The sequence below is a fragment of the Periplaneta americana genome, chromosome 9 (assembly GCF_040183065.1).
Source record: "Periplaneta americana isolate PAMFEO1 chromosome 9, P.americana_PAMFEO1_priV1, whole genome shotgun sequence".
In the NCBI taxonomy this organism is placed as follows: domain Eukaryota; kingdom Metazoa; phylum Arthropoda; class Insecta; order Blattodea; family Blattidae; genus Periplaneta; species Periplaneta americana.
In genome coordinates, this window is record NC_091125.1 from 155,725,559 (window position 1) to 155,751,251 (window position 25,693).

At 35.7% G+C, this 25,693-nt stretch overlaps 1 long non-coding RNA gene across 2 annotated transcripts in view; it reads right to left on the reverse strand.

The window, feature by feature from the left end:
• The window catches only part of LOC138706654 (uncharacterized), a 74,425-nt gene that overhangs the window by 25,637 nt on the left and 23,095 nt on the right, over window positions 1-25,693 (reverse strand). The window contains exons 2-3 of one of the 2 annotated variants that reach the window (XR_011334040.1): window positions 14,990-15,132; window positions 4,765-4,907 (exon numbers count right to left, since the gene is read on the reverse strand). This is a non-coding gene — a long non-coding RNA (uncharacterized lncRNA). The remainder of the gene's footprint in view (window positions 1-4,764; window positions 4,908-14,989; window positions 15,133-25,693) is intronic. The other variant, XR_011334041.1, reaches the window with a different exon arrangement.

Below are 25,693 nucleotides of genomic sequence, written 5' to 3' on the forward strand. Positions count from 1 at the left end.
ATTTACCCAACTTACAGAACACACTATATAACATGTGACGTGATGTATTCATGCGCGCACTGTCCACATCTTCCTCAGACCATGACACACGTAGTCGTCACACAGTCCTCACACAACCACCATATAATCAACATCTAAGAAGGCACGTCTACACTGAGTAAGTCTATATAGATATTTTTATGCTGTTTTGGATAAAGTTTGATTTATACTTTCACTTAACTATATTACAATTTCAAATTGCTACTAGTACATAGTAACCGCACACAAATATTTATTTTCGTAACTATTTCATTACTCAAAATAACTGCACCGAATTTTGTCCTTCATTTAAATTCATATGATGCCAGTCAAATATTTGCTTCATTAATATCATTAGTAGTGATTCAATATTTGATCTTTTTCAGTTCATTCTGATAATTGACTTGCGCCATACCACACGTTCATTACAATTACAGTATTGGACATCGACAATACATTGCCATGTAAGTTTCTTCCATTTAACATATCATACAAATCAAATGTTAAATCCATTAAAATTGGGTCATCAACTTATTGAATTCAATTACTTCCAGATTGGAGGAACAGCATTACCGACAAAATCAAATATACATCATTAATCAACATCAAACAACCCAACGTATAATACATTGGCATTTATAAAACCATATAAACTTGAAAAATATTCAAATAATTACGTGACACAAACCATGATACATACGTTTCTGAATGGTGGAAATATATATATTATTGTGAAACAGAAATAAAATATAATAAATGTAATTACTGTAATTTTGCAACTCTTCACATTCATAATTTTTATCTTAGTTTTATATTTTATTATTTTTATCACTTTTAAATCATGTCATTTTATTATCTCATATGTGAAGACTTGCATTTATATATATATATATATATATATATATATATATATATAAATCAATATTTTTTGTAATCTATACGTGTATTTTAAGTAAGTGACAATCAAGGCAGTCATATAGAATGTCAATGTGTATCACAGCAATGTTGGTTTTTAATATGTCTCATTTTGCATGCCACTAAGTATGTTTTGTATTTGTAGATATTATGTAGAGAGCATTGATATTGCTGAAATGTACCTCGTATCTGATGATGTTGGCGTAGACCAACGAAAACGTTCATACGTCTTTTAAATATGTAATGTAAAGGTGTAGCAACTTAAACATATGCTGTGAAGTCAGTGACTGAAATAAATATTTTTAAGATAAAATAGAATTGTTGAATATTCCAGAGTTCTGGACTGTATAACAGTATCATATTTGCAAATATTGAATTCTCTCCGGCACCTGTTATAACATAATAGTAATTAATGAAAATTTAGTAGTTGTACAGTTACGATGTAGAAGCGGAGAGTGATGCAGATAATAATATTCCTAAAACAGCAATTTGGATGAAATTAGCAATGCTCTTGAGTATGTTAGAGTTATTTATATCCAAGACAGAAAGAAAAAGAATGTGAACAAAATTCTGACCTTTGTATCAGCCCTTTTAATGTGTTGTTTCTCCTCAATCAAAATTCACTGAGGTCATTAGGTTCATTGTAGAACAGATTCAGCTTATTTGTACCAAAAAAAAAAAAAAAAAAAAAAAAAAAAAAAAAAAAAAAAAAAAAAAATTCATACAGTTCTTCCCTTCTCACATTTTCTTGTATTTTACATTCCATATCCCCTCATTGTTATAAATATATCAGAAGTCTACAGTCAATAGTTTTACCTCACCCATCAACAATCAAGAGACTTGTCTGAACATTTTCCTTGGCCCACATCTAGAACAATATGATAATCATTTCCTGTCATATGTGAAGAGTAAGTTTTCTGGAAAGGAAGCTGATAAATATTTGGTTCTTATGATGGACGAAATACATATAAATCCATGTATGGACTGCAAAGGAGGTGCTGTTATTGGAGGAGCCTTTAATAATGTCCAGCTTGCTACAAGCGCACATTATTTTATGATTTCAAGCCTGCTGTCAGATTTTAAGGAACTAGTTCATATTTTACCTGTGAAGACAATGTGTGCTGAAAGTTTGCATAAAATTGTGAAAAAAAGTATAATAGGTTTAGAGGCAATGGAATTTTTTGTAATTTGTGTTGTGACAACAACAGTATAGACGATCTTTTTTTTCAAAATAATAGTCTTCAGTAAAATAAACTTGTGTATAATTTTCAGACATGTGTGATAAGCATGTATTTATAAAAATGCAGTGAACTTGAACAGTGAGTTAGAAAAACTAGCCAAGGCAAGCGAACAGTGAATTGAGAACGGACAGTTTTGTTCTGCACATAGTGCATTGTGAACATTAATTGAAATTAGGAGTACCATGAACTTCTGTGGGAACCCGCTGTGTGCATAAAATTGATCACACAGCTAAAAATGTAAGTAAAAAGTTTGTATGAATTTCGAAAGGAACTTCAGCAAGATATCGTGTGTGATCTTTTCATAAAGTTGACCAAATAAAGGTATTTATAAAGATATGTATTTTTAATTTCACTATCAGAAATTGTGTTTATATTTTATAAATACGCCACCTCTTAGTTTCTGTTTTAAATTCAATAAAATTTCTTGAATATTTGTTGTACACTTAATTTAGAGTTATTTGGAAAATTAAGAATGCATTGGTTTCTTCCTGTTCAATGTCATAATAATTAAACTGATGTGTTTAATAAAGATTATTTTCTTACAGTGGCCGATTAAAACTACTTAGACCTACTTCTGTGCATAAATACTAATTGAAATTGAACAGATGGTAATGTTTGTAATCTTGAGATAATATTTTATTTTACTGCTGTGTAGTATTTCTCATTATTTTTATATTTTACAGTATAAAAGTATTCAAAGTAGCAAATTGTTTTTATATCTTCAATAATTTCTATAAAAATGAAGAATTAATTCCTATTTTCAAAATTATATTGCTTCTTTTACTTCGTTGCATTAAAAATGTCAATACATTCATAGATATGGTGCTGCCTACTTTGGCGGCCATCTTGTTTCAATGGTCAGGCCTGTATCTAGGTGGTGTTGGTCTATCTAACTTATTTATCTAATCTATCTTATCTGCCTCTGATTCTGTATTACTGTAATTATGGTTGTTAGTGGTGTGTTCTGTATAATTTGATATATTGTATGGTTTGGTTATTGTTGTAATATGTTCATTGTATCTTATTTGGAATGATCTTCCAATTTGTCATACGTAGAAATCTATGCAATTATTGCATTTTAATTTGTAGTCTCCAGTTCAACTGTTTTTATTTATTTGTTTGGTGTGATTTTTTAGATTTTTCTGTTGTGTTAAATTTGTTTTATATGTTATATTGTAGGCCTATTTGCTTCTTTTTAATGGAGCTGCGATTTTGTTTCTGTTGGTGTTGATATATAAATGTTATGTATTAATCATATTGTGTTCGCTTCTTATGCTTTCGTTTTTATTTTTAATGAACATGCCTATTATATTAGGACTGTAACAATTATTTTATGTTGTAATTATATTTTGTAGTATCTATTCTTCATTGTATTAGTCACAGCTACAACAGGATTCCAAACCTTCCTTTCCTGGAAATATATTACAACTCTTAACTTGCTCAGAAATAAATTTCATTCATTTGCATTATAAACTTAAAATATGCATAATTGTGAAATATTTTATCATTGTCATTTATATTGGGATAAATTTCAGAACACAGATACCTTCCTTTTCCTCTTACTCCAAAATTCCAACCTTTTGCGCACAAAATAAATTATTATTGGCACTGAAAATGCCTTTTCAGCTTCATTAAACCGAAAAACATTTTCGGTTTAATTAATGTTTATCGATATGCTAAATTAAAAACAAGGTGATTTTGTAATACAATTAGATAAGTTTTGGTGGCCTACTAGTAATAAACTTCGATTACCTTGTTAGAGGTTCTTGTTATTAATCAGGTGTTCGTGTAATTAAAAATAACATAGTAGATAATGTCTTTCATTGTTGTGCTTCACTCAACCAATCGCCGAATATGTATTTGTCTCCATCCAAATGATATAGTGCTGGTGATAACTGTGATTCTATAATTATATTAACTAGGCCTACTTCCACTTAGAATTTTAATATATGACTTTTATAGGCTATCAGACTTCATGCATACAACCTGTTTTGACAACCAGTTGAAAATTATTAAAATGGCTGTTACATTCTTTGTTCATTCTCTTCAATTTTAGACTGACTACATTGTGGCTTTATAGAATCATAATCATAGCACTCCAAGTCTGTAATCATCTCGTTAAAGAAGGAAGAAATCTAAATGCCAACAGTCTTGTTATACCAAAGCTGAGGGAAAATCTACTGCATCACTTTAAAATAAAATTAAATATAAATGTCAAATCCTACAATGCCACAACTTCGAAGAAAAATCTACTGCATCACTATAATTTTTTTTAACTAAGAGTGGGTACTTGACTGATCAGTTGCCCATTTGAAGCCAGTTGTGTAGACCAATTAACAGACAGTTGTTGCCCAGGGTGTGCCATTGGAGGATGATCTACATTACCTGCAATGAGATTCTAAGGATTCCACAGGGAAACCGGAGCTCTCAGAGAAAAACTCGTTACCTGAACCATGGACTTTCCCAAGACTGGTTGCAAATCAGGGTACATTGAGGATCAAACCCGGATCCACAGAATTATAAGTCTAGTGCTCTAGCCACTAGACGTTTCGTGTTCGATTCTCTGTCGATTTTTGTATTGTTTTCTTACCTTCGCGTCAGTTGTCAACAAATGTTTTAACGTCAGCCATCTTAACGTCAATTGCTAGCTTCCATCAGCTGGCAGCATTGTAGTCCGTATTGGCAACATGGCACTGTGGTTCCAAGCTCGGCCGCTTAACTGCCATGTCCCATCTTAAAAAAAATATATATATATAGTTAATAGTTTTATCAATATTAATGTGTTAAAATATGAGGGTGTATATGTGCTGTTTATAATAATTGCTACAAAATTACAGCATTACAAATTGCTCCAAATCGTACTTTCGATTTCTGAGGGATCATAAAACGTGAGTCAAAAACATACTTGTTTTTTTTTGAAAGATGGGACATGACAGGAGCGTTGCGATCGGAAAAACAACTGAATGTTACATAGCGTGGTAGGCCTGTTGCTATGGTAACAACGGTTGAATTGCCAAACTTACAGTTCGCACGTGGCGAGTGCTTAACAGCTCTCTTGGCGACATTTATTGTGTACACAATGTTAGCATTGATACGTTTCGTCTTTGATTCTCTGTTGATTTTTGTATTTTTTCTTACCTTCGCGTCAACTGTCAATGAATGTTCTAACGTCAGACATCTTAATGACAATTGCTAGCGTCCATCAGCTGGTAGTTCATATTGGCAACATGGCACTGTAGTTCCAAGCTCGGCCGCTTAACTGTCCTAGTAGGCCTAATTCATTCGTCTTTGTGTTAATAGAAAAATACAAATTAGCTTTTTTATTTAGACCTAATAAATGAATAGAAATTAAAGTGTATTGGAAATTTTAAGGTTTTATCAAATTAAGTTTTATTGTTGTCCAAATGGCTTTACTATTATTACAAGCATCAGATTACTATCAATTTTATATTTGCAGTTGTCAGCAGTGCGTATATAAAGCATTATTGTAAATTCATTCTTAATGTCAGAATTGATTTTGTCTCCCTAAACCAAAGAAAGAATATCTAACAATTAATTACGGAAAGTAATATAAAGTATGCAATATTTCTCATAATATGCAGTTTTGATATAAGATAATTTTACATTAAATACTATTCAACATTTCTTAACTGTTTCATATATTATTCCACATTAGTCACTCACGTTTTAAACAATAATCCGAATCCTGTTATGCTAATATTTGTATTTGTGGACGTAATTCCACGCCGCTCCGCTAGATGTCAGGTCCGCGATATTTCGCACCCAAAAAATGCCGACGCGGTGGCCATATTTACTCCTGCAGAGACTGTACAACGCAAGACTTGCGTAGGAACACAGGTTTCTTGTGTGATATTCCATTGTTATCTTGAAGAATGCCGTGTTGTTGTGCAGTTAATCAATGTTAATCAATTGTCGTTGTGCAAAGTTGGCATTAAATCACAAACAAGAGGAGGAATATACTTCAATGATTAATATTCTCAACGACATAATATTTTCACTGCGGGCTAAAGCAAGGAGATGTACTATCACCTTTACTTCTTAATTTTGCTCTAGAATATGCCATTAGGAAAGTTCAGGATAACAGGGAGGGTATGGAATTGAACGGATTAAAACTTCTTTTATATGCGAGTGACATGAATATGTTAGGAGAAAATCCGCAAAGTATTAGGGAAAACACAGAAATTTTACTTGAAGCAAGTGAAGAGACAGGTTTGAAAGTAAATCCCGAAAAGACAAAATATATGATTATATCTCGTGACCAGAATATTATTCGCAATGGAAATACAGTATAAAAATTAGAAATTTATCCTTCCAAGAGGTAGAAAAATTCAAATATCTTACAGCAACAGTAACAAATATAAATGACACTCGGCAGGAAATTAAACGCAGAATAAATATGAGAAATTCGGTTGAGAAGATTTTATCACCTACTCTGCTATCAAAAAAGCTGAAAGTTAGAATTTATAAAACTGTTCTGCATGGTTGTGAAACTTGGACTCTCACTTTGAGAGAGGAACAGAGATTGAGAGTGTTTGAGAATAAGGTAATTAGGAAAATATTTGGGGCTAAGAGGGATGAAGTTACAGGAGAATGGAGGAAGTTACACAACGGAGAACTGCACGCATTGTATTCTTCACCAGACATAATTAGGAACATTAAATCCAGAAGTTTGAGGTGGGCAAGGCATGTAGCACGTATGGGTGAATCCAGAAATGCATATAGAGTGTTAGTTGTGAAGCCGGAGGGAAAACGATCTTTGGAAAGGCAGAGACGAAGGAGGTTAATATTAAAATGGATTTGAAGGAGGTAGGATATAATGGTAGGAACTGGATTATTCTTGCACAGGATAGGGACTGATGGGGAACTTTTGTGAGGGCGGCAATGAACCTCCGAGTACCTTAAAAGCCATAAGTAAGTAATGACATAATATTCATAATTGAAAATATCATGGTGGGAAAAAGCGGACGTTGGAAACCATTCCAAACTGGTATAATACAGTAACAAAAACAGTTCTTGATTTTCAAGAAAGTTGTCTTAATAAAGCGAAATTCAAATATCTTACACCAGATAGATCCACGCAGGATGCGTTAGAAAAATTATTTTCTACTCTCCGTTACATGACTCTCAAGTCGTACAAGGAAATGTCACTTGTATATCCTTGTAAATTCGTGTTTGGTATAATTGTAAATGCAGAGAAATGTGAAACGTTGGTAGAAAATGAGTTGACACTAAAGGATTTGAAGTCTTTATTCAATAACACTTCAACTCATACGTTCCCAACTTGTCATAATATTTTCGAAAATGTCTTATCACTGTATTTTAGAACTAGAATGTATTTATTGTTAGGAAAATTGTCTGTTAGCAAATGCACTACAACAATCTGCTAAATGTGGCAGTCGAAGTGTTGGTATGAGAATTGCTGTAGAAAATTGCTGATGATATCCCTATTGAAATGGACATAACATAAATAATAAAGTGTTATCTCTAATGAGACATTTCACTGTGACAATACTGTTTATTAATCCTTGGCTCCTGTATTCAATAAACCACAACAACATGTATGATATCGCCTTTAATGATCTTCCTTCCAGCATTACTGCTTATGCATCTGTGCTGAGCCAGGAGTAAATATGGCTGCCGCCGCCGAGAATGCGGTACTCTCTAATATACACTGCTCTGATTTCGCCACAGTTTAATCACATTTCACACTCACGTTAATGCTGCTAGTCAAAGACGTTTTATAGTTTAACCTAGACTCACTACGAGCGCTGTTCCTCGACCCAAAATTGAACACTTTTTCCAGGACCTCCTATATTACCGGACCTGACACTGTAAGCGGAAGTAAACAAACATGGTGGACAATAGAGTGGTTAACGCAACTGTGAAAGTATAGGCTACGTACTTCATGTGAATGTTTATTGTGTTTCTTGTATCATTTGCCTCTAGTGCAATCGTTGAAGGGTTTATAAGTTAGTATATAATAACAGAATTGTGACATTATAATTAACATAAATTGTTTTCGTAGGGAACAAACAATTAGGGAAAACGCGGAAATTCTTGTTGAAGCAAGTAGAGCGGTAGGGTTGGAAGTAAATCCCGAAAAGAATATTGTATGAAATGGAACTATAAAATTTGGAGATTTATCCTTCGAAGAGGTGGAAAAATTCAAATATCTTGGAGCAACAGTAACAAATCTAAATGACACTCGGGAGGAAATTAAATGCAGAATAAATATGGGAAATGCCTGTTATTATTCGGTTGAGAAGCTTTTGTCATCTAGTCTTCTGTCAAAAAGTCTGAAAGTTAGAATTTATAAAACAGTTATATTACCGGTTGTTCTGTATGGTTGTGAAACTTGGACTCTCACTTTGAGAGAGGAACAGAGATTAAGGGTGTTTGAGAATAAGGTTCTTAGGAAAATATTTGGAGCTAAGAGGGATGAAGTTACAGGAGAATGGAGAAAGTTACACAATGCAGAGCTGCACGCATTGTATACCTCACCTGACATAATTAGGAACATAAAATCCAGACGTTTGAGACGGGCAGGACATGTAGCACATATGGGCAATCCAGAAATGCATATAGAGTGTTCGTTGGGAGGCCGGAGGGAAAAAGACCTTTGGGGAGGCCGAGACGTAGATGGGAAGATAATATTAAAATGGATTTGAGGGAGGTAGGATATGATGGTAGAGACTGGATTAATCTTGCTCAGGATAGGGACCAATGGCGGGCTTATGTGAGGGCGGCAATGAACCTACGGGTTCCTTAAAAGCCAGTAAGTAAGTAAGAGAACAAAGCTTGAAAGTGTTGTTATGTTGTTAATCTTAAAATGCTTTGCATGTGTAGTGTCCCAGGTTGCAAATCGAATTACGATAAAGAAAGTCCGTTTGTACACGTATTTTTGTTTGCAAAAGATAAAGATTTAAGGGATAAGTGGACAAGAAGCATTCATCGTGAACATTTTACCCCAACAAACAACTCAGTGATTTGCATAAAACATTTTGATTCTGATTTTGTTATAAGAGAAGATAAATTTCCATGTGCAAACGGTTCGTTTATAACTGTGCCTAGAAAAAAGTTGAAACTACAAGAGGAAGCATATCCTACAATTTTTGAAAACCTACTTTCCTATTTAACTAAACAATTGCCACAGGAAAGAAAAGACCCCAGTCAACGTTTAGCTACTGTCGTAGCATGTGACAAACAGCAGTTCGAAGAATGGAATGAAAGGGACAACATAATTGAATATCAAGAATTTAAGATTCAGGTGAGCAACAGAAATATTTCCCCCTTCATTGTTATAAATAAAGGAGATTATGTACTATTATGCAAAACTGAGGACAACTGCTTTACAGAAGTACCAAAAGTAGCTGTTTCCATTAAGATTTCATCAGCTCTGACACACACAATCGAGAGTTTAATTTACATGTGTAAATACATATTCCATGAACTGAAATGGAAGTACAGTAGCATGCAAATTAATCCGAACAACGTAATTACTTATGCAAAAACACTCAAACGGGATCAAAAAGGATCTAAGACATACCTCAGTAATCTATGTGGCCTCCCTTGTTCCTAATAACAGCTCTGAGACGATTTGGCATGGATTCCACTAATTTCCCACAAATATTCTTCATTTCTTCATCGCGAAACCATACACCAGTGAGGGCAGAAATCATCTTCTCCTTTGTAGAACAATCCATTTTTTGCATTCTTCTTTTGCAAATTGACCACAAGTTCTCAATGGGGTTGATGTCGGATGAGTTGCCTGGCCAGGGGAGTACCTGAATATTCTTCTTGTTGAAGAATTCTGTAGTTTTTCGAGACGTATGGCATGGTGCCAGGTCTTGTTGGAACACACCTCTGCCATCTGGAAATGATTTTTGTAGCTGGGGTACGATTCTGGTTTCCAATAAGTGAATATATTTGTCAGAATTCATCATTCCCTTGATAGGTATTAATGCTCCAGGCCCTTCATGTGTAAAACAACCCCAAAACATTACTTTAGGGGGATATTTGGGTGCTGTTACTTTTTCGGATCCTTTCCGTATGTAAGAAACATGGTGGCCGTGGACCTCGAAATGAGACTCATCGGAAAAAAGTACATTCTTCCAGTCATTCACTGTCCAGGGTTGATGTAATTTTGCCCACATTAAGCGTTTTTTGCACATAACAGGGGTTAGCAGTTGCCATTAAATAGGCTTATGAGCCCTTCGTCCAGCTTCCAAAAGCCTACGCCGCCTGTTGTGATGTGACTATTCGCCCCAGTGGTAGCCATTAACTCGCGGGTTAAGTCGACAGCAATTAGTCTAGGATTTAATTTACTTTTCCTGACAATCAAACGATCATCTGCTGGTGAAGTCTTCCTTTTCCGGCCACAGTTTCCTTTTTTCTGAGGTGTGATGGATCCAGTCTCCCTTTATCGTTTTATGATCGAATTAACAGTAGCCAAACCGATGTGACATTCTGCAGCAATTTGCCTCTGTGTCATAGAAGAATGCTCTGCTAATGTTATAATTTTAGACCGTTTTCGTGGAGTTGTATCCATTTGTGAAGACGACAGAATGTACACAGGATTGCAGTATTAAGTCTTCAACACAACTGAAATGCTTATAAGTACAAAACGACAGGCAAAATGTCGCATATTATAAAAAAAATAATCACGACAGACCTTCAACAATGGAATTACACGTACTACAGATGTCAATTAAAGCGGTATGAGCAGCTGTGAGGCCAACAATGACAGAAAATGTAAAAATATGTCGTGTTCAGATTAATTTGCACGCTACTGTATGTACTGCTGGGAAAATTTCAGACGGACAAGTTGGAGGGCAGATTTGGACAGTACCGCCAGATGAGTGGTGGTAATTATCATGTTTCAGCAGAGTAGGTTCTAGAATCAGAAAGAAAATTGGAACTTTGTAGTGTTCTAAGAATGAAATCAGCATCATTAGGAGAACTGTCAATAACATTCTTTGTATCAGCTTGTTCAGATATGAATACCCATGCTGTCCAAAATGTACCAGACAGTGTCTTGAATAAGTTTGATGGTGCATTAGAAATCTACATGCAGTTGAAATTGACAGAAGTACACAGGACATTCTAATCTGCATTGGTGGCTATGTTGCTCATAGTGTACTTAACTCGTTAGGATCAAATACAGAAAAGTGTGACTCATGTGTGTCAACTTTGTCTACAGCCAGGGACTTGATAATTGAAAACAATACAACATTTTCTTATTTTGATGCCTTAAACCGTGGTGGTCTGAAATGCCCTTCTGATTTTGTTGTTAGTTTGTGTACACTTGTGTATAAACTATTTAACATTTTACTAAGGAAACATTTGAAAATGACTTCTTACAGTTGAACTGTCAGAGGAAGCTTGTCATCAATTTAGCAATAGCTTTCTTTGAATTAAATACCACAGATTTTGATGTAATGTGTAAATGTGAAATGACTTTACGAAAACTAGCAGTAAAGTGTAGCAAGGTATTGGTCAACATATTTATTAATAATTACTTCAAGGTCAAAATGAAAAGCAGGCATTGAAAGACAAAAATAAAACCCACCGAAAGTGTTCCAAGTTAAAAAAAATAGGCTGTTGTGCTCTCCAAGCTATGAATTCTTCATCGTTTTTAGTTGTACAGCCTATCTAATCCCTTGTGTATGTATAAGTGGATATTACAGTGATAAGCTATAGTGAATAGTGTCATTTCATTCTAAATCAACATCAGTGGGCAGTGTTAAACTGTACGTAGTGAATAGCTAGTTTTATTTTCAACCAATCTCAGTGAATAAAGTGACAAAGTTTAGTGACTATAGTCGCGACGCTGTTATTCCCGGCGTGACTCCTCCTCTTTGCTTATGTCTTAGGAAGTCAAGGCTCTGTAAAGGCTAGGTAGGTTCGCCATTTTTGTTCTTTCGTTGCCAAGCTACCAGACGAGGGATCTATTTGCCACACCGTTAAACATTATCATGTCATAGCTCCTATGATAATAAATCAAACGCACTGTAATTCAGCAAATAATTGAGCGGCAAATAACGTCCTCGTGTGCTTTCTGCGAACGCCAACGAAAGAGCCAAAATGGCGGGCGATTATATATTAAGTATTTATCCAGCCTTAGGAAATGCTTTACATCTTCATCAGCAAATCACAAGAGCACACGTTTAAATGTGGTCGACCTGCAACATGATTGGCTGCCGGAAATTAGAGCGACTGAACTATCATTGTGAATGGGCTTTAAGCTTGCAATCGGATAAACAACTGAATGTCACATAGTGTGGTAGGTCTGTTGCAGCGGCGGATTTTCAGGGGAGGCAAGGGACAATATTAATTCCAGCTGAATTAAGATCACAGACAAGTTATAGCAAATGACGAACATTTTTTCCTTTTATATTAATTTTACTATTGACTACGACAGCAAGTCGGCCACATCCAGATGGTGATGCCCACTCGCTATACGTAGATAGTACAAATAATTCGTACCGAAAAATAACAGATAGCGCTGTAACCTGTATAGTCGACATCTAGCAACCTGCAGTGTCTATGCGAGAGCGGGAGAGAGGAGACAGCTACATCACTCTGCTCCAGTGGCGATTTCTCTTAAGGAGCACAGGAGCAGTGCACCACCTCTTCAAATAACGTATGTTTTTAAATTTATATAAATGAGCTGCAGTAGACTATGTGAGCGACATAATTCTTTATTATAATACTATTTAAAAATAACACTGCACGTGTACTGTTCTTGTTGACGCCTGGTACTTACGTTTCCCGCTCGACACTTGCGGCACACTGTTCCATTCGAGCATGCGCAGTAGTACTGTTTCACTGGCAGGCTTTGGAGCATGGTAGGGAGGCAATATAGTGTGCGTAGGAGGGGTTAGGAGCACTTTCAGATGTGTTCTCAAGCTCGTTCCATCATAAATGTTATAATGAATAGTGTGCAAAATCTTTTAAATGTGTAATTTTCTATAAGACCTTTACACGAAAAGATCAAAATAAATAAGATGGGTAGAACTACACATGAATTGAAATTATAAGTGACGAAGAACATTAATAGAGAAGTGACTAGAAAATTCAACATTCGGACTTACGAAAAATGCAGTATGTGGCTGCAATATAAAAGACGCTATATTTTGTTTTCCTTGCCTATTGTTCGACGGCGAACATTTATTGACAAAAATAAGTACGTTTTATGAATTTTATTTATTTTTCTGTTTGAATTTAGGACTGTGCGTAGTAACTATATAATTTTGATTATCGTTCTGCAGATATGATTGATTTGAAGCACATTAATGAAAGAATTAAAAAACACGATTCTTCAGCTTCACACTTCAACAATAATGTTAAATTAGCAGTGTTGGGTCAAACAAACATACAGACACAATTGGATTCAATTGGATTGTTGCACTTCACAATGATAAAGTTACCAAGAACAGATATGTGCGTGCGGTTTTGTGGAGCTTTTGAGTTGGCTTTAAGAGGTCACGAAGACGGAAACTCATCTTTAAACGCTAGTATTTTTCTTGGCCTCATCAATTTCAGTTCTGAATTAGACGCACTCTTAAGGAACATTTGGAAAGAGGAACAGTGTTTAAGAGCACATCAAACACTATACAGAACGAAATCCTTCAAACCATTTTGATGTATGCCATGATGAGATTTCAAAGAAATAAAGAAAGCTGCTGACTTTTTAGCAGTTAAGGCTGGTAAGACGACACACGTATCGAATGCTTGTGAACTGTGTTATAAAACGCAATATAGCGAAAACAATACTATTTACGGTGTGCTGCAATAGAAATTGAACACTTTACTTTGCTATTACTGGACCTATATAGGAAAATGATTAACTGCAATTTCTTGACTAACAAAATTATGTAAATCTATACCTACGTAACATATGTTAATAGTTATGTAGTAGTTAGTATCTATAATAATAATAATAATAATAATAATAATAATCATAATAAATATTTGTGCACCACCAGGATTATTTATCACCACACGCCACTGCTCTGCTCCCCGGTAACCATGACAACAGCAGTTCAACCAATAAGATAGCTGGTTAGCGGAGTGTTTAAACTTAGCTAGAACGCGCGAGAGGAGCCGAATTTGGAGACACTGCTGACAACTGTACTGCTGTACCGCAAAAAGATACCTAATTCATATCGGAGCACTACTTAAATGAGGGGTTTGCGGGAGTAATAATTTAATAAAGATACAGTGTTGTAAACATAATAGATTATTAATATGTATTAATATTGGTAAATAGTTCCATAAAACATTGCATCATCACCACGTGAATCAGCAGGCTGTTTTTAGATTTATAGCGATAATATATAACTAGATATAATAACGGATATTTGAATGTAACTCTAATAATATTGTAATATATTAACAGTATGTTGTTTATTTTTATTTATCTTCCCCATAAGATCATATAAACTCCTAAACATAAGATTAAAAAAAAAATCCTAAAACATAGATTGGAAAACCTAATTTTAGTTTCTTAAAACCTATAAATTCTGCGCTTGATAATGAGGTACGTTACAGGCCTTATATTTTTAATACATGTAATGCGAACTCTCATTAGTCATGTCTTGGCCTCCTCAACTTTCAGATCCACTATCCGCTACTGGTCTGTTGCTATGGTAACAGCAGTTGAGTTGCCAAACTTACCGTTCCCACGTGGCGAGTGCTTAATAGCTCTCTTGGCGACATTTATTGTGCACACAATGTTAGCATTGGTACGTTTCGTCTTTGATTCTCTGTCGATTTTTGTATTGTTTTCTTACCTTCGCGTCAATTGTCAATGAATGTTTTAACGTCGGCCATCTTAACGTCAATAGCTAGCTTCCATCAGCTGGCAGCATGGTAGTCCATACTGGCAATATGGCACTGTCGTTCCAAGCTCGGCCGCTTAACTGTCATGTCCCATCTAAAAAAAAAACAAGTATAGTATAAACAACTATTTATATGCATAACAAGAAGTATATACTTCTACTTCTAAGTGTAAACTAAGAAAAATCGTAGTCTGCAGTGTTTGAGACTTTGTTAGCTCAGCATAAGCAGTTGTACGGTTTAATATGACAGAATTTATGCAAGTGATTATAAGAAGGTGTAGGAGGTTTTACAAATAAAAAATGTTATATGATCAATTTTTTGTAATGGACTACTCAAATGTTGATTTTGAGATAGCTAGAATTCTATCTGTTAGCTGATTTTTGATATTGTTATTTAAAATAATATATTTTTAGCAAAATGATTCTATGATATATTCGTATATTTAATTTTCGCAAAAAAATTCCGTGTGCGTACAATATTTTAGGTTACATGTAAATTTAATGATTAACATTTTGGGCCTCTCTGATTTAAGTCTGATTTTTACTTCACTTGTTATTTATTTTCTTCATAATTTGCTTTTCTCCCATTCTTTTCTTGCTGTAAACTTACACTTCAACTTTCATAACCTGGATGGTTTTTTTTATTACTTCTTGCGGCAGGAGTTTGCGACTTGTTTAACAATGCTGAGTATTTTTATAGTAGATTAACAGACAGCAGTTGTTCTCTTGCTCTCTCTTCTACACTTCCCACTTCCTCGTAATTGTCCTTTGTCAGATTTTGAGGACAACAACCAATTTTCCCACAAAGAAATTCACATAAATGCATGGAAGACAAAAACGGGTCTATATGACTATAGGATATCGGCACAGTCTACTATATACAGTCGCGAAGCTTGAGGTGATTTTTTGCAAATCTCGTGATAAAGCGCTCCAAGCGGTTAGCAACTAGAAACAATAGACTGTCCGCGGTCGACTTTGGACTGTGTCGTATTTCCATCGAGTGCTAGCTCGTTGCGTATTTCACATTGATGCTTGTGAAATGTTCGTTATTGGTTGTAATGAAAATGTTAATGGCTAAAATACAATAATTGGGATAATAATATTTTACTAGAGACGTAGAAAAATTAAGTTTGTTTTAACGAAATTTATTGATCACGTTTTATTTTCAATTCTGGTGGGATTATTATTGCTTAGGCCTACTTTTTTTTTCAAAGGATATGTTTTTAATTATAGCTGTTAATTTTGTTGTTATTTTTATTTGTTACTTTACTAGAGACGTAGAAAAAGTCTGTTACAATAAAATTTATTGATCACGTTTTATTTCCAATTCTGGTGTGATTATTATTATTGCTTAACCTCATCCCACTTTAACTACGTAAACCTTCACTACAAGTACCGGTACACGTAAGTTACTCCATTAATTCATATTTCCATTATTATTGTTGTAAAGGGAAATGCAAATTAATATTTATTGGTTTCATAGTTAATTATAGCTATAATCTTGAATGAGTGAAATGATTATAGTAAATTTCAGTTCGTTTTGAACAAACAAAAATAATATTAACCTATTTCTTGCAGGTATCTTCGAGTTTATGGTGGAATTTAATATACTTCATTAAAATAATAAATTAACTTTATGCATTTAATATTTCAATAATGGAAGGAAGGTGTTAATTTTTCCAAAAGAACACAACGAAAGTGTAACATATTTTGTTGTCTACTAGGAGAGATATCTGCGATGATGAGGCGATAGTAGCGATCCTAGTGGTGGGCAACTACCCATGTTTGCATTTTTAGTACATATTGATCTTCGCGACTGTATATAGTAGACTGTGATATCGGTAGTATGTTTATGAGAATATATGTTGGCTAGATTGGGGAATGGGGTGATGTCAGAAGATTGACGGCATCGGTTAGTAGGGTTACATTTTGTGTTTGGGGGAAAAAATGTAGAGGTCACTGTGGATTCCGGTGGTTAGGTTGGTATAAGTGTAAATTTTATTGGTGGTTGGTACTGATGAGGTTTGAATGGCGTACTGGTAAAGCATGTGTTTGGATGGTGTGTAAATCATTCTATTATTTGTTCAATTCGTGAGCAGTTGTGCTACTGGTGATTTGTTTGGCTATGAAGTGCGTTGCTGGCCCAAGAGGAGTGAAACGGAGGGGTGAACAAGGTCGACGTATGTGAGAAGGTTAGAGGGTTAGTTGAGGTGATATCTCAGTGACATGAGGTCGACGTGAGAAGGTTAGAGGGTTAGTTGAGGTGATATCTCAGTGACATGAGGTCGACGTACATATGTGAGAAGGTTAGAGGGTTAGTTGAGGTGATATCTCAGTGACATGAGGTCGACGTACATATGTGAGAAGGTTAGTGGGTTAATTGAGGTGATATCTCAGTGACATGAGGTCGACTTATGCGAGAAGGTTAGAGGGTTAGTTAAGGTGATATCTCAGTGACATGAGGTCGACGTACATATGTGAGAAGGTTAGAGGGTTAGTTGAGGTGATATCTCAGTGACATGAGGTCGACTTATGCGAGAAGGTTAGAGGGTTAGTTAAGGTGATATCTCAGTGACATGAGGTCGACGTACATATGTGAGAAGGTTAGTGGGTTAATTGAGGTGATATCTCAGTGACATGAGGTCGACTTATGCGAGAAGGTTAGAGGGTTAGTTAAGGTGATATCTCAGTGACATGAGGTCGACGTACATGTGAGAAGGTTAGAGGGTTAGTTGAGGTGATATCTCAGTGACATGAGGTCGACTTATGCGAGAAGGTTAGAGGGTTAGTTAAGGTGATATCTCAGTGACACGAGGTCGACGTACATATGTGAGAAGGTTAGAGGGTTAGTTAAGGTGATATCTCAGTGACATGAGGTCGACGTACATATGTGAGAAGGTTAGAGGGTTAGTTGAGGTGATATCTCAGTGACATGAGGTCGACGTACATATGTGAGAAGGTTAGAGGGTTAGATAAGGTGATATCTCAGTGACATGAGGTCGACGTACATATGTGAGAAGGTTAGAGGGTTAGTTGAGGTGATATCTCAGTGACATGAGGTCGACGTACATATGTGAGAAGGTTAGTGGGTTAATTGAGGTGATATCTCAGTGACATGAGGTCGACTTATGCGAGAAGGTTAGAGGGTTAGTTAAGGTGATATCTCAGTGACATGAGGTCGACGTACATATGTGAGAAGGTTAGAGGGTTAGTTGAGGTGATATCTCAGTGACATGAGGTCGACTTATGCGAGAAGCTTAGAGGGTTAGTTAAGGTGATATCTCAGTGACATGAGGTCGACTTATGCGAGAAGGTTAGAGGGTTAGTTAAGGTGATATCTCAGTGACATGAGGTCGACGTACATATGTGAGAAGGTTAGAGGGTTAGTTGAGGTGATATCTCAGTGACATGAGGTCGACTTATGCGAGAAAATTAGAGGGTTAGTTAAGGTGATATCTCAGTGACATGAGGTCGACTTATGCGAGAAGGTTAGAGGGTTAGTTAAGGTGATATCTCAGTGACATGAGGTCGACGTACATATGTGAGAAGGTTAGAGGGTTAGTTGAGGTGATATCTCAGTGACATGAGGTCGACTTATGCGAGAAAATTAGAGGGTTAGTTAAGGTGATATCTCAGTGACATGAGGTCGACTTATGCGAGAAGGTTAGAGGGTTAGTTAAGGTGATATCTCAGTGACATGAGGTCGACGTACATATGTGAGAAGGTTAGAGGGTTAGTTGAGGTGATATCTCAGTGACATGAGGTCGACTTATGCGAGAAAATTAGAGGGTTAGTTAAGGTGATATCTCAGTGACATGAGGTCGACGTACATATGTGAGAAGGTTAGAGGGTTAGTTAAGGTGATATCTCAGTGACATGAGGTCGACGTACATATGTGATAAGGTTAGAGGGTTAGTTGAGGTGATATCTCAGTGACATGAGGGCGAATACTGTGAATTCAATGGTATAAGTGCGTTTTCTCTGCCGTGTATAGTGTCGAATTGCCGAAATTTCACGTATGGGATCGTGTTGATGATATCCTATTTTGAATAAGAACAGATGGGTTGTATTCCAGAATGGGATGTTGTGAAATTGTTTTTCTGATATCCTATTTTGGATTAGAGCGGATGGGCTGTTCCAGAATGGGATATCGTCAATTTGTGTGATTATTGCTTTTTAGATAATGAGATCGTGTTGATGATATCCTATTTTGAATAAGAGCGGATGAGTTGTATTCCAGAATGGGATGTTTTGAAATTGTTTTGCTGATATCCTATTTTGGATAAGAATGGGATATCGTCAGTTTGTGTGATTATTGCTTTTTAGATAATGGGGTCGTGTTGATGATATCCTATTTTGAATAAGAGCGGATGGGTTGTATTCCAGAATGGGATGTTGTGAAATTGTTTTGCTGATATCCTGTTTTGGATAAGAGCAGATAGGCTCTGTTCCAGAAAGGGATATCGTCAATTTGTGTGATTATTCTTTTTAGATAGTTTTATTTACTCGTCGTGTTGGTTTACGTCGGCCATGTTGTGACGTCACTGCGTTGTGACGTAACTACAGCCATGTTGTGACGTCATCGTTTGTCAAACTTGACGAAAATTAAGCGATATCCTATAATAAAAGAATCCCGTTTATATTACCGCCGCGTAGTACATACTTCGTAGTAGTAGTATCAGATTTATGCATACAAAACGAAGTATATACTTCTACTTCAAGTATATTCTACAGATTTTTTTTTAAATTTTAGTAGGTTATTTTACGACGCTTTATCAACATCTTCGGTTATTTAGCATCTGAATGAGATGGTGATAATGCCGGTGAAATGAGTCCGGGGTCCAACACCGAAAGTTACCCAGCATTTGCTCATATTGGGTTGAGGGAAAACCCCGGAAAAACCTCAACCAGGTAACTTGCCCCGACCGGGAATCGAACCACCTGGTTTCGCGGCCAGATGCGCTAACCGTTACTCCACAGGTGTTGACTCTTCTACAGTCGAAGCAAAAGGTAATGCTACAACTTAACACCCATTGACAATGAGGAAAGATGGCTCATTATAATTGCAGCGAGAAACTTATCGAATTTGTACGATGTCACGATTTATAGGGTACACGGGATGAAAACTATATAAAAAAGAACTTTAAGAAGAAATCTGGAGACAAATATCAGATGATCTGAAAATAACTAGGGCTGCATTTCATTTTAGTGAGCTTTAATACGAGTAGTACAGCGCCTTCAACTTAAAACGCAACCCAGGTACCGGCAGGTGGGCAGTACTCTCAAGCGGTAACACCCAACGGCGTTATGCGGTAATTCAACTGCTAAGTGGCCTGACATGCATTCTTTCTACCCATATTTAGTGTTAGTTAATCGTCCGTAAAATTAATTTAATTGTGTTTATTTCCTTATCTAAAGACATAAGATGTTCAAAATGATCTCTACCAGCTTCAATACAACGCTCACACCAAAGAAGATGTTGAAATACGCGATCCAATTCCTGCCTTGAAATCTGGAGATCACGGCCCGAATATTTTCTTGAAGTTCCTCTAATGTATGAGGATTGTTCACATAAACTTTATGTGTTAACATACCCCAAAGATAAAAGTCACATGGTGGTAAACACCATGATAAATTTAAACTAAAACAGATCACAGTTCACCAAACACATTAAATTAAAACTAAAACTGACCAAACTCGTTCACACCTTACAGAAGACAAATTAACACTAGATAGTTGACTACTACTACTAGTAGTAAGCTATTTGCTAACACTAATTGCTAACCTAGTAGTTGATACAGCGTCGTTAAATAACCAACTAAAAAACACTAATTGCATGCTGTCCACACCTGTGGAGTAACGGTTAGCGCGTCTGGCCGCGAAACCAGGTGGCCCGGGTTCGATTCCCGGTTACCTGGTTGAGGTTTTTCCTGGGGTTTTCCCTCAACCTAATATGAGCAAATGCTGGGAAACTTTCGGTGCTGGACCCCGGACTCATTTCACCGGCATTATCACCTTCATCTCATTCAGACGCTAAATAACCTTAGATGTTGATAAAGCGTCGTAAAATAATCTACTAAAATGAAAAAAAAAATAAAAATTACATGCTGGGTTTTCCCGCTTGAAATACCGGCCTATCCGCCTGGCTACCGCCGCACAACACCGCTTGGTTTTCCCTCTATAGAGAACAGTCTATCGCCCGCCCGCCTGCCGTGGCCAGGGTTGCGTCTTAATTTGAAGGCACTGTATTAATAATTATAACATTTGAAATTGTGTCTATATGTTTTAACAGTCTGCATAATTTTAATCAGAACATAGCAAATAATCCTCTATCATATCATGAATTGCAAATAACTGAGGTCTATACAACCTGGAATAAAATCTAAACGTATCATCATCCAAATCCGAAAGATAGAAATCAGTGACCGAAACTCGCCTTTATCTCGTGGATACGATGTTGTTTCTTATCAAGATTTTTCTGTCTTTAATTTTAGACATACATTTTCTTTTAATTAACAAAATATGTTCATATAACTTCATTTCTTCATCATCTGAAGATTCAGATTCAACATAGTGGCGTTCGTACATCATGTGTAAAGTACGACAATATACAAAACCTGTATTATTTCTCCCAGTGCATCCTTCAGTAGACAGTTTCTTCTCAGCCAGTGACCCAATCAATTTCTTCTTCTTTTCCTGATCAGTTTCAGTATCTTTCTTTCTTCACCCACTCTTTCCAACACAGGTTAATTTCTTATTCTGTCTGTCCACTTCATACGCTCCATTATTTCCCAGTTCAAAAGCTTCTAGTCGTTTCTCTTCACTTCGTCGAAATGTCCATGTTTCTGTCCCCATATAGTGCCACACTCCACACAAAGCACTTCAATGATCTCTTCCTTAGTTCTTTTCCCAGAAATCCGCAGAAGATGCTTCTTTTTCTGTTAAAAGCTTCCTTTGCCATTGCTATCCTCCTTTCCACTTTCTGCCAGCAGGTCATGTCTTACACTATCTATAGTAACTCAATATGTCAAAATCAAAGAAAGAACAAAAAGTCCTGAAAAAAATTTTTAAGGAAAGATTCTTAGAATAAAGAATTAATTAATGTCAGTCCACCAAGTTCAATAAACTTATAAACAAATTCATTTACATCTTCTGATCATCATACAAGTTCCTTAAAGAGTGCCGGTACTTCATCTATACTATTCACCACACTTAATTATTCTGCATACAATTGCTGTTTTGGCGTTAGAGGTATATTTCTCTAAGTATTACGCTTTAAAAATAGTTCAATGGCAATGAACAGTTGATTGAATTTAATAGAGGCTAGGCGGAACATTTCATTATGGTTATTGCGTTTCTGCGATAAAATCATAATTTCTTCTAGGGCTGAACATTCTTCGATGTATCACAAAAATATTCTGTTCGTTACTAGATGAGGGATGCATTTCTACAAAATTATTTTCAAAAGGAATATACTATACTATTCAAATATATTCTTCTCACTTATATCCATTTCTATTAAATGACAAAATGGATAATTAGAAGTATAAATTGGCAGTAAGTTACTCATGCTTTATGAAACAGCATTGTTGCTATACTGCTAAATAATACTCCTAAATATGAGTCCCACACTGCTAACTATTATTTTACACAACTATTTTTATGAACAAGTTAGTTTTAGTAGTCTATGAGTCTACAACTAGACTGCTAGTTACATGAAACAGGTCCCTGAGCTTAGAAGTAACGGATAAATAACAGATTTCTACGAAATAGTGAAACAACGAAATTGCTATGATTCATCAAGCTCGTTCTGGTCGTCATAAGAACTGCACCACGTCACGTTGACAGTGTGTAAAGAGAGTGAGCCAGTGGGAAAGTAGCAGAAAACCCAAGGCTTAAACAGCTACCACTTTTGTGTCATTGCTTATTGGTGCGAACAGTTAATAAAGTCATTTCCTGATTGGTTATCATCTTATGCTTTGTCCAATAGAACACAATGATATAGAAACGCACTGGTTATTGTAAACATTCCATTCATTCTAGAGTTGGGCAACAAGCACAGTATAGAGAACATACAGTAAAGACACCTAAGCCATTTCGTGGGAACAAATTCTGAGTGCGCATGTCACGAAACCGGGTGTATTATCTGGAACCTCCACCAGATGGTTCTCCATCTACGACAAGACTGGCATAATTTAACATTAACTGAAAGTATTTATTACTCATATTTTAACAATTTGAAAGACATGAGGCAAAGGAAAGGCAACATAATCATAATAATAATTACTTCCGTATGTAAACATCATGAAAATATTCACTAATTGACGCTAATTTTAAAGTCACTGGTAGATGCTTATGTTGGTAACGTAATATTGAACCATTAGCTACATAGACAACGAGATTCGTTTCGATGAAGTTACGTCAACAATGGATGTAATAAAATTTTGTTGACTAGCTAATAACATTATATTAGTGATGGATATAATTTCATACCAGTAACGTTATACTTAGGCCTACATGATTATTCCTATATTGACAGTAATATTTTGTATATTGATATTGATTGTGGTTTCCAAATTGGAATTAACATACACATTAAAATTTCTAACTGTATCGGTTGAATAGAATGTCTCTAAAGAGACTACTGTAAGTGAAAGAAAACATAACCTCGGCTGCATAATAATTACCCGATTACGTTGGTGTATAGCTAGCTCTTGGATCTAGCTATGAAAGAGTGATTGAAAAGAGAAACATTAATATGAGCAATGACTCTTGCCCGTGTAGTAAGATGCCGTAGTTTGAACTCCGTGAGTGCATTATTTCCTGGATCCGAGGCTTGTGTAGAGATAAGTAATTAGTATGCGTATGAAAGAGCTAAAAATTGTCAGAATTTACATACATAGCCTAATGATTTTTGCCCATAGTAATAAGCCTACTTTGTAAGGGAATTATTTTCTGAGTTCGACTCTTACAAGCTTATAAGACGTAATTAGGGTTTGGTGTAGGCCCTTGTCTCTAGCTATGGAGTTAAGAATTTGTATTACTGACTACAAAAAATCCTTTACGAGAATGGAAGAAGGTAAGAATTTGTTAATTCAAATGTGTTACTACAATATATCTTTTACGAAAATGGAAGAAGGTAAGGATATTGTAATTCAAACGTAGCCTATTATAGCAAAGGAAAAGTGAAAGAAGTTACCGGGATTTAACTGTTGCCAGTTAAGCACTGTTCTCCAACTGCAGCACTCCATAATGAATTACATAGTTATGTGATAAAAGTTGCAATAGATAATTATTAGGCCCTCTTTTTACACCTGGTAGTTAGGCCTACAATTAGTAGCCTACATCGGATATATACTGAACACATTTTTAATTATAACAGGTTACCTCGAATTTTTGTTTATTTATTAAATATTCCCCTGATGTACAGTATGTATTTTACAACAAATTGTGATCCAAGATGAAATGCAATGGATATGAAGAAACAGAATAAAACGGTGAGCACTTCCCTAATATTATGTTTTACTTCAATCATAAACACTGCAATTTTATATATATATTGAAAAGAAAAAGTGAATTTTCATTAGACCTACATAATAAGACATAAATATCACTACAGAACAAAGGCGTAATTACAACAGTTAATACAAAGCTTCATTCTGAACTTTTAGCATGTCTGAACAGCTGATCGCTAAAATCAGCTGTTAGCTCTGCCGATACTAGCGACATGGTTGGATTCATTGAGAACTAGACCTCCCTGAGCTTGATTTTAGTACCAGCAACTTCAAAGGTGCCGACAAGAGTTGTCTCTACTGTATCTTTTTTATACTGTGCAACAAGAGTCTTTTTTCAGAAGTCGATTCCAACGATTTAGGACCCTTACACACGAGCGACTTTTAGCCGCCAAGGTCGACTGCAAAAAGCAGTTGACCTTAGCGGCTTGTCGTGGAGATGCAGTCGGTAATGTATTTAAATGGAAAATGCCGGTTGCTTTACACACGAGCGCTGACACCGACGGCAGACCGACTGCAGCCGCTGTCTTGCAGTCGGTTCCCGCGACGGGCGGCAGCGTTTTCTGCTTACACACGGACGGCTTTTAGCCGCCAAGGTCGGCGACACGCATTGGTTCTAAACATTACATTTAGCTGGATATAATATCTTTTCTCCTATTTAACAGATTATCATGTAACTTTGTACAGTAGTTACAAGTAGTACATTTTTTGTATACAAACTCTGATTACGTTTGTATAAACGAAATTACCCGCTATAAAGGGCGCGTTTAGAGAAAATCAATAACTTTTCTCCTATTTAATAGATATTCATGAAACTTTGTACATTATTTACACGTAGTATATTTGTCTTTTATACAAACTTTGATAAAGTTTTTATAAGGGAAACTACCCCTTATGTGTTGCATCTAGAGAAAATTATTAACTTTCTCCTATGTAACACATTTTTATAAAATTTTGTGCAATAGTTTCGGGTAGTATGTTTGTTTTGTATACAAATTGATTACGTTGGTACAAAGGGAACTACCCCTTACGGGGGATGTATTTAGAGAACAATAAGTTTTCTTCTATGTAACAGATTTTCATGAAACTTTGTACAGTAGTTACAGGTAGTATATTTGTTTTGTAAAGCAACTCTTGTTACGTT